This window comes from Theropithecus gelada, chromosome 9 (assembly GCF_003255815.1).
Source record: "Theropithecus gelada isolate Dixy chromosome 9, Tgel_1.0, whole genome shotgun sequence".
Taxonomy (NCBI): domain Eukaryota; kingdom Metazoa; phylum Chordata; class Mammalia; order Primates; family Cercopithecidae; genus Theropithecus; species Theropithecus gelada.
The window spans coordinates 54086324-54097482 of NC_037677.1; positions in this window are offsets into that span (position 1 = coordinate 54086324).

The window sequence follows — 11159 nt, forward strand, 5'->3', positions numbered from 1 at the left end:
GTTTTTCTCTGCAAAACCCCAGAGACATGACACCTGCTCTGTGTAGCATTCCCTGGTTGCCCGTCCCCACCAACAGAGGGAGTTAGTATCCTCCCCTCGGGGTCACCCCATCCTGTCCACATGGAGCAGATGTCTCATGGACTAGGTTTTTCTTGTTACTAGCAGCTGTGTTAAGCCACACCACTGCCATGTTCATTCCTCACCACATCTCACCAGGGTTGATATTCTTAGGAAGCCCATTTTTACATGCAGGGCCCTGAGGCCCAAAAAGGGTTAAGACCAAGGGCAGTGGCCACCTCTGGCTCCCCCTGAATTCTGTGTGCTCTCCTTACGCATTGCTGCCCTTAGGCTGCCTATGCCTTATCCTGTGCCCTTCCTGCATGGTGTCTCTGTGAGGCTGGCTTGAAGGCATGCTCAGGCCATGTCTGGAGTGTGGATAAGTGACTGAACTTGAACAAAGTGAGGGAGTGGAGGGGCTTCTGCAGAGAGAAGAGCCAAACTTTTAAGTGGGTGCACATCTCCCTTCACTCATGTTCAGTTGTGAGGAGAACAAGCAAATGGTTCTTTTTCATTAGAAGATCATCCCTGCCATGGCCCCTGGTGATATGGTTCTTGGGGTTTGATCAGAGCAGGAGGAAGATGGGTCCTGCATGGTTTCCGGCAAGCAGGCTGTGTGGACAGGACTCAGCTCTGAGGAATGTCCTGGTGCAGCCTGAGGCAAAGCCTGTGTGGCTCCCCTGTCTCACGTGCGGACAAGGCTGATCTGGGGTGCCAGGAAGACCCAGAACATGGCAGGGAGGGGAGAGGAAGATGAGGCCAAAGGGCCTCATAGTCCTGTTTGAGACAGAACCTATACCCCGAGAAGACACTAGGTGGGCGGTACAATGAAACATGACACATTACAGAGAAAAGCACGTTTCTCAAGTGCATACAAACAGACACACTTACGAAACACACTGGAATACTTGCCTGGGGTAGGGGGAGGACTCTAGGTATAACATGCAAAATAATTAGTGAAAGCAAGAAAGAACCAACTTTTGAGCCACAAAGCCAAGTGTCACAGTGTTAGGGAAATGTGGAAGGAGCAAAGGAGGTTGGCAGGGAGCGGCCAGTGGAGTTTGAGGAAACTCAGGAGGGCAGGGTCCCTGGAAGTCAGGTGAACACTGTTTCTAGAGCAGGGGAGCCACCAACTATGCAAAATGGTTTTGATGGGTTGCATGATGGGAGGCCCAGGACTGTCCAGTGAATTCAGCCTCATGGAGGTTGATGATGTGGGAAATATGTAAATATGACTCCGTCTCTCACCCCAGTCATCCTCCCCGGGCCATCTTGTGACATTCAGAGTGCGTGCTGGGCTGCACTGACCTACATGTCTACGCAGTGCCCGCCCCTGCCCTCATCCTGGACTCTGCTCCCCCGCCACACACATTCCGGACTCCCTGGCTCTTTAGCTTCCCCTGACAGGCCAAGCTCGTTCCTGCTCAGGGTCTTTGCACCTGTCATTCGTCATGGGTGTGGGTGTCGTTCTGTCATGGGTGTCGTTCTGCCATGGGTGTGGGGTGTGCTGCAGGCTTCAGATGAAATATCTGTGTTTCCAAAAAGCCCCTTACTTGATAGCCTCTCTTTCTACTCCATTCCATTTTTAGTTTCTTGTTCAGTGTTTAACATGATGTTCCTTGGAGCCTTTCACTTGAATCCTTCCACACCCATTCACTCTCCCTTCCACACCCATTCACTCTCCCTCCCACACCCATTCACTCTCCCACACCCATTCACTCTCCCTCCCACACCCATTCACTCTCCCACACCCATTCACTCTCCCTTCCTTCTCCACATGGGGGTCCTCCGAATCCCTGCAGTCTCTGCTGACAAGCCTCCCTCCACGATGCTCCCAGTCTCCCAGGAAGATGCTCCCAAGCACCATCCATAAATCACACCCAACACCGTCTCCATCTGGTACCAGGCTATCAAAGGTTGTAGTTCTTTAAATGACTAAATATTTTCATTAATTATTAATAATGGTATTATGGCAATAATTCTATTGCTCACACTCTGAAGATGATGTATCAACCCAAGTAAGAAAACTTCTTTCCCCAGCTTCATTAAGGTATAATTGACAAATTAAAATTGTATGTATTCAAGGTATACAATGTGATTTGCTATATGTATATACTGTGTAATAATTTCCACGATCAAAATTATAAACACATCCATCATCACACACAGTTACCTGAAAGGCTGAAATTCTTTATCGATGTCGGTGCTTGTTTTTTTATATCTCTTGCCCCCATAGGACTTGGGGCTTCCAAGGTCATCTGGCCTTGTCTGCTGTCTCATACCTGCCTTCAATGCAGGGCTTGGCACAGAGTAGGTGCTTGGTGTAGCATGGGTCATATCAGAGAATGAACTTAAGGTATGTCCATCTGTTCTACCTCCTGAGCTCCTCTTAGCAAAGATAATTCTGCAAGATACAAGGATCCTGCTTGCGCTTTGGTAGGTCTTGCCAGGCTCAGCTGCTCAGAGATGTAAATGTCAATCATTCCACAGAGCTGTTTTTTTTTTTTTTTTAAAGCACCTGTTAAGAGCATAGCACTGTGACTATAAGGATTTATACTGTTGCAGGTCACAGAGGACTAGAGAGACCAGTATAGGTGAATACAGGAGGGTATTTATTTTAAGGTGCACACCAGCTCAGTGGATTCACAGCCAAAAAGCTGAGCCTTGAACAAAGACTGAGCAGGGTTTTTATAAGCAAACTTACAGAAGCAAAACAAAGGCAGTTAATCATATACTGACAGGTCATGTAATCTATAGCATAACTGATGACTTGGCATAACTTGTGGCCTTGCATAGCTGGTGGCCTTCTAGCTGCATTGAAAGAAAAAACAAGAACTGGCTAAATATTTGTCCTTTTTTTTTTTTTTCTTTTCCTTCATCCTTGCTCCTGTGGTGGGGTGTCTGGAGCCTATTCCATTGGTTTCAACTTCTCGAACAGCGTTATCTTATAACTGTCCTTGAAGTGAGCTTGCTAGGCAGAGGAAAACTTGTTTGTCTTTTCTTTTTAACCCTTGCCTTGCCACACTCTGGGCCTTGGCTTTTACTTTTCTTGGAGTGAATGAATGCAGTACTTATTATTATTTTTAAATGTCTGCCTCCGTACAATTGATCACTCTCCATTTTAGTTGCTTCAGCCCTAGAAGTAACCATGGCATGCCAATGAGGGAGACACCTCGTGTCAGAGGTCCCAGAGAAAGGCAACATCCAATGAGGGGCAGACACACAGGAGGGATGAAGGGGCTCAGGAGGTGGGAACTTGGTCTGAAAAGTATAGGAGGTGCTTTGGAGTTGGAAGTGGATGGAGGAATGGGGGATGAGAGGAGAGTCAGGGAAAAGAATTAGCTCAGCAGGGGTTTGGTTGGGATGAAAGGCATGGGGTGGGAACTTTAGAATAACTTCATGCCTGTGGCAAATTCCCTAGAGTAAGTATGACTCAGGCACAGTGTAAGAGGCAATGTGACAGACACCTGGTCCCTGGCCTATGAGGTCTTCTTCCTTCCTACCATAATGCCTCCATGAGGAACGTTTGGAGAAAGAAGGAACAAGGACTGTGTTCTGAGTTTGGTTCATTTCGGCTCAGATGCGGAACAGTGTGGGTAAATTAATAATTCAATGGGAAGAAGAAATCAACCCAAGGGAACAGGAGAGTTTACAACCTCAACAGCGGAGTCCCTATGATATGGGAGGTTTGTCAGACCCTTATCATGTGACTCTCATGGGACGGGATGAAAAGCAGAAGCCAAATAATTTGCTGTCTTAGTCTTTTCAGGCTGCTATGACAAAATAACATAAACGGGGTGGCCTACAAATTAGAGAAATTTGTTTCTCACAGTTCTGTAACTGGATTTTGAGAGCTGGGTGCCAGCGTGGTTGGTTCTGGAGAGGTCCCACTTCCTGGGTACAAATGGCCAACTTCTCACTGCATTCTCACACGGCAGAAAGAGGGTGAGAGAGTTGGGGTGCATGTGATAAGGGCACCAATCCCATTTATGAGGGCCCTGCCTCTGAAAGGCCCCACCTCCTAATATCACATTGGAGGTTAGGATTTCAACATCTGAATTTTGGGGGGGACACAAACACTGACTCCATAACACTTGCCGAATCTGATTTCTTAAAAATGAAATTCTTGTGCATTAGGAAAAAGCCACAAGTAAGGGTAAAAGATAAGTGACAGAGTAGAAAATATTTGCAATCTGAATGGAATGAACCGCAGCTCAATAAGAAAACAATACGAGCCCCAGTAGGAAATGGAAAAAACTAGATGGATAGGAATAAGTAAATATAATCAAAGAAATGGAGAAAGTCAGGAGAAAGGTTGCTCAATTGTACATGTTTCAAAAAATAAACACTTTAAAAAATGCAACATTGTATTTTGGCAAACAGATGGCAAGAGAGAAAGGAAAGAAAAGAAATAAATAAAAAGGTTTTTTAAATCCAGGACTGGCAAAGATATAAGGAAATAGACATCCCCAAACGCAGTTGACGGGTATAACTTGGTACAAACTTTCTGGGTGAAAATGTGGTTCTTCTTGAAATGTAAATGTCATGTTTGCCTAGTTTGACCTTGGGGTCAGAGGTGGCATCAAGACAGAGACAAACACTTTGCTCCCAGGCCTAGGGGATAGGACCCCAGGAGGGCAAGGTCAGTGTGTGCTGAATGGACTGGGGGATGGGGTGGGTGGATCTTAGGAAAGCATCCATTCTGGGCCACCAAAGCAGGGCTTCTCTCCTGCCCCAGGGTTGAGGTGGCTGCCTCTAGGGTGTTTTCAGGAGTGCCCACAGAAAGGCCCTGGGACACAGGGTCTGGCTGGGAGGAGCCCCCTCCTTCACAGGCCAAGGCTGCAACTGCGGAGCCAATCACAGCAGCCTGAGAGGACAGGAATTCCCTTCCTCGGAGTCTGTCAGAATCCCAAGTTACCAGGAGGAAACTGAGGCTCTGGCAGGGGAAAACACTTTGGAGGACCACCCATTCAGAGAGCAGGTTGTGTCTGTGGGCAGGATGGGAGCTAAGAGTGGGAGCCAGCTGGATCTCCCTCCACTTCCTCGAGATCTGCTCAGGACACTGCCTGGTTCCCGCTGCTCTGGAGGGACTGTTCCTGAGCTGTGAAGTCCTGGGATCCTGGGCTGTGAAGTCCTGGGATCCTGGGCTGTGAAGTTCTGCGATTCCTTTAGTTCTGAACTGCATGTATTCTCCAGCAGGAGGGGCAGTCCTGGACTCCTGGGCTCTGCCCAGGCTTCCCAGGAGCCTCTCTGGGAAGAGTGGGGGCCACTGCCTTTCCACTTCCCATGGCAGTCCCTGGCCCTGGCCTCCTCCAGGGCTCTGCAACCCTCTCCAGGCCCCCTGGCATGGTACCCATGCCCTCCTAGGGAGAGTAGGTGGGGTGGGGTGGAGGGCTCGACCTGTATAGATGACCCAGGGCTGTTCCATCTTCACCCTCGGGCTAAAAGTAACCCAGCAGCAGCTTCAGGGACCCACCTCCCAACCCCCACCAGGCCAACCCCACTCCCACTTCCTGGGCTTGCCCGGCCCCTCCCAGCAGGCACCTCCAGCTCTCTCCACCTCCAGCACTGAGCTCTACAAAGCAGCTCTGAACTTAGTTCTCTTCTATGTCTTTGGTTTTCTGTTTGTTTTCATCTTTAATTGTATATTTCTGCTCCTCTTTTAAAAGAAAGGAAAGAAGCCATTTTTAAAATTGTGTTTGGATTTTTGCATCAAAGCCTTCACAGTTTGAGATATTTTAATTCGTTTTGATCTCATTTCTATTTCTCTGCTTTCCTTGTGTTTCTTTTCCATTTTTAACTTTCTGAGCTGCATGTTGGTTTTGGTGGCTTCTGGATCCAAAATGGCTTATGGGGGAGTCATAAAATGCCTATGTGGTTGCTTTTCCTCAATTTTTCACTCATTTCTAGTTTCATTGACAGGTTATTAATAGAAAATAATCTCTATTATTTGTACTTTTCAAAAACATTTTTGAGATTTTCATTGTAGTCCAAAATGGTGAATTTTAGTGTTATATGATCACCTGATGTTATCAGATTTGCATTTATTTCAATTTGTTAAATATTTAAAATTATATAATATATACATGTATATTTTTAATTATATATTTCAGGTATTTTGTGAACAGGGATTTTTAACTTTCCTTAGGGAAGCAACTGACAAGAGAGAACAAGAAGCGTGAATTCTGAGGAAGGGCAAGGGATGGTTTTGGGCCTCATCACTCACTCACTCACTCACTCAGCTCTTCCTTCCTTCCGCGGCCTTCCTTCCTTCCTTCCACCGAGCGCCAAGTCCCACCCCGGGCCCGTGGGGCCTGGTAAGGAGCGCAGTTATTTTGTGTGGATATAAATGTGCTCCACGCCAGCAGCCAGAGGAAACCTTCCGGGCAGAGACACCAGGGTGCTCTCAGGATGGGGAGAGTGCTCTGGGCCCACAGGAGTGGGTTCAGCAGAGGGCAGGGTGGAGGGTGTGACTCTATTGTCGCTGTGCCCCCACGCCTCTCCAGTGATAGTCTGCCCTGTTGCCAGGCACAGATGTGGTTCTGGGCGCACCCTGGTCAGTGGTCTCAGTGTTTTGGCCCAGCTGGCCATGGTGGCTGCAAGAGGCTCTGCAGCAGCCTGGGAAGCGGGGGAGGAGCTTCAGCCTCGCATGAGTTGCTTTATTGGTGAACCTGGCGGACTCCATGGAGCTTGTGGCAGAAGCAGGTGAGCACAAGTTTCACTCAGCCTGGATCACCCTTGGAGGTGGTGAGGGTGTCATGGTAATTGTGTGGTGACAGTTCTCTTGTTTTTGACAGACTTGTTTAACCAGGAGATGAAAGACATTCTGTGCAGAGATCAGGGACGTGTCACTGCAGTCCAGCACTGGTTCAGTGGAATGTAAAACCCTCACCCAGCTTCACCTTGGGACAGAGGAGGTCAAAGCCCAGGAGTGCCTGCTGCCCTGGACGGGTCCAGCTTGTGATCTGGAGCTACAGAAGGTGACTTGAGGCTCTTGAAGAAAAGCTGGAGGGAACTGCTGCTTCTTCTCAAAGCCACATTCTGTGCCTTGAATGGAAACTCATGATCATTGGTGGAGAGCATGGGAGGCTGAAAGAAACCTCATCATCTCCAGACAAGAGGCACAGTCCTGAGGCAAGGAAAACGGACACAGTGATTCCCCGAGTTTCTGGACGTGGATCCTCAAGCAGCTGATAACCCAGATGGAGCATGATTGGGGGCATTTGCCCTCTGACCTCCAGGCATGGACACAGCCTCCTCTGTCACTCCCCTCCCTTCATACCCCACCTCAGCTACCAGCCTTTCCCCTGCCCTCTTTTTCTCCATTCCCAGAGCCTATGTTTCCAGTGAACTCAAATGTGGAGTTTGTGGGAAGGAGACGTCCTCTTCTGTCCCCTTCTCCAGGAATCCTGGGTGAACTCCTGAGCCAGCTTCCATGAGGGGCTGCTATCCTCCTTATCCCCACTCAGGGGCTGGAGCCCCCACCCAGAAAGTGGAAAGGAGTTGCTTTCTGGCTTCTCATTGAGCCACCATATGACCCTGCTAGTCCAAATGCCCCATTACCACCAGGCCTTACATGATTTCTCACGTTTTCCCAAATGTGTGTTTGAATTATTTATGAGGGGGCTTCAAAATTCATGGAAAATGTATATTATGAAAAAACTGTGCATGGACTTCACATTTTTTTGTACCAAAATAAACTCACACCAACTTGTTATAATATTTCTGAATAGGGTCTAGTTTGAGGCACTGGGAAGGATCAGACATTGGCTTGACAAGAGCGCCTATCAGAGCAACATGAATTCTGTGAAAATTGAAGTAAAAACAAACATTAAATTCATGGTGAAGCTTGGGTGGAAGAATGGTGAAGTCATGGATGCTTTACCAAAAGTTTATGGGGACAACATCCCCCCCCCCCGCAAAAAAAATCAGCAGTTCATAAATGAATAACACATTTTAAGAAAGGAAGAGATTCAAGACCAGCCTGGCCAACATAGTGAAACCCCATCTCTTTTAAAAATACAAAAATTAGCTGGGTGTGGTGGCATGCACCTGTAATCCCAGCTACTTGGGAGGCTGAGGTAGGAGAATCACTTGAACCCAGGAGGCAGAGGTTGCAGTGAGCTGAGATCACACCAGTGTACTCCAGTCTGGGAGACAGAATGAGACTCTATCTTTAAAAAAACAAAAACAAACAAAAACAAACAAACAAAAAAAAACAAGATGATGTGGAAGATGAAGCCCACAGCAGCAGAATATCCATATCAATTTGTGAGGGAAAATATTCATCTTGTTCATGCCCTAATTGAAGAGGACCAATGATGAGCAGCAGAAAAAGACCCAACACCATGGACAGATCAGCTGCAGACAGGAGGAGAGATTTAGATGAAAATTTTAAACAAGTGGGATTAAGATCCTGAAGCATTTCTTCAAAGAATTGTAACAGGAGATGGAACTTGGCTTTCCCAGTACAATGCTGAAGACAAAGCACAATCAGAGCAATGGCTACCAAGAAGCAGAGGTGGCCTAGTCACAGCAAAAGCAGACAGGTGAAGAGCAAAGGTCAGGACAACAGTTTTCAGTGATGCTCAAGGCATTTTGCTTGTTGACTTTCTGGAAGGCCAAAGAACGGTGACATATGCTTATTATGAGTGTTTCAAGAGAGCCACAGCTTTAGGAGAAAAATGCCTAAGAAAGCTTCACCAGAGAGTTCTCTATCATGACAATGTTCCTGCTCATTCCTCTCATCAAACAAGGTCAATTTTGCAAGTTTCAATGGGAAATCACTAGGTATCCACCTTACTGTCCTGATTTGGCTCCTTATGACTTCTTTTTGTTTCCTAATCTTAAGAAATTATTTAAAGGGGACCAGTGTTTCTCCATTTAATAATGTAAGAAAGACTGCCTTGACATCAATTCCCAGGATCCTCATTTCTTTGGAGATGGACAAAATGGATGATATCATCACTTAAACAAAAGTGTCTTGACCTTGATAGAACTTGAGAGAAATAAAGTTTATATTTTTTATTCTTGTCTTTTAATTTCATTTTCCCACAAATTTTTAAAAGTCCCCTTGTATTTGTTTTTAATTTAAAAACCTCTTTTATATGTGTTTTACTTTTCCTCAAATGATAGATCAATAGTATTATGCATAGATGAATAAAATTTGGTAAATAATGGTTATTTAAATTATTCTCATTAAAAGTTCTAGAAAACAGAAGAAGTTAATTTTAATTTTATGATGTAGTCCATTATTTCCAAAACTATGCTATTATCTGGGAGTATTTCAACCACCAGAAACATTTGAAATATGAGAACACTTCCTCTCTGCCAATGCTCCTGTGTTGCTCAGTGATAAGAGAACAGTGGAGGCTAGTTGTCAGTCTCCATAAATGTAAAAGAATGGCTTGGCTGTGCTAACATTCTGAAGGGTAGGTGGCTCCTGGTCTGGGCCCAGCAGGGCTGCTGCCCCCTGGCTGTCGAGGTCCTGGCCAGAGCTGGACTGAGCTTAACTGTTCAAGGCGGTGAGAGATTGGTACAGGCTGGGAGTCCTCCTCACCAGGGCATCTGGCTTGCTGGGCCCTCAGACTCTTCATCTGGGGTAAAAAGCCTGCCCCAGTGTCATCACCATCTGTACAATGCATGTGCTAAAGGCCTCAGGGCAGCCTGGGCGAAGTGCTGCGGTGTCTGCAACTTGAGGACTAGGGGTTGGGATGCCGTGCTGAGCCAGGATCAAGCATGCCCAGGGATAGATATACACACCTTATAGGTAAAGAACAAGGCTGGAGCCTCAGGGTGATACAGTGAGCAATCCTAGGACCTCAGGTTCAGACCAGGTCCACCTTGCAGTGTGAAAGGCCAAGTGAACCTCACCAGGCAGGGCCTGATGCATAGCTATGGTCACTGCGGACAGAGCATGCTCTGGCATCTTCAGGGAAACCTGAACGGAGGCTCTGGGGTCAGGGGGAACAAGGTTTGAAGCAGGCTCTAGAATCTTCAGGCCATGCAACCTCTGAAAATCTGTGGAACCTCACTGAGAACAGTGAGTTTCCCTAGCTGTTACAAGGGAATGAAGATGGACCCTGCCTTGCAGTGAGCTTGGGAGGGATATGGTAGACAGAAAGGGTCTAGCTAGTGCCTAGGACCTAGCAAATGCTCAGCAATGGATAGTGCTTCACATCATCCTTCTCCAGGGACACAGAACTGAGCTGGCCTCTGTGGACAAATAAGGATGAGACAGCCAGAAGAGCCATGAAAAAAGATGAAGACTCTGTTCCTATCAGACTAGGCCATTGGGAAGCAGGGGAAGTACGGGAGAATTCATGCAGATACAGCCTTGGAGACACCGAGAATTAAAATTATGCCTCCCGTCCTATCTTGGCACCTGATACAAAGCAGCTCTCCGTGGATGAGGAATCAATGAACAGGGAGAGTGATGTGTGACATTTATTTGCACATCCTTCAATTGGCTGCAGTTTTAAATTCAGCCAGTAGAGGGCAGAGGTGGCTCACGCATTCTCTGTGGACTGATGAGGGGGTTCCGGGGAGTTCTGTGTGTTCCCATGGGGGGATAATAAGCTTCAGGGCTCAGGGAACCCCATCCCTCACCATCCCTCACCAGGAGGCCTTTCAGAACCCCCGAGAGATCAAGACTCTCCCCAGCTTTCCATCTCTCTCAACAGGGCAGGCCAGTTGAGACAGACACTCCTCTATCAGTCTGACCAGGTTTCCCAGGGCCTTGGTGTGCCTGCGCCCCATCTTGTCCCAGGGACTGTTCTGCCTTTCTCCTTTGTTCAGGGCGGGGTAGTCTTTTTTTTTTTTTTTGAAACGGAGTCTTGCTCTGTCGCTAAGGCTGGAGTTGAGTGACACAATCTCGGTTCACTGCAACCTCTGCCTCCTGGGTTCAAGCAAGTCTCCTGTCTCAGTAGCTGGGATTACAGGCATGCCCTGCCACCTCACCTGGCTAATTTTTGTATTGTTAGTAGAGATTGGGTTTCGCCATATTGTCCAGGCTGATTTCGAACTCCTGACCTCGGGTGATCCGCCCACCTCGGCCTCCCAAAGTGCTGGGATTACAGGCATGAGCCACTGCGCCCGGCCGT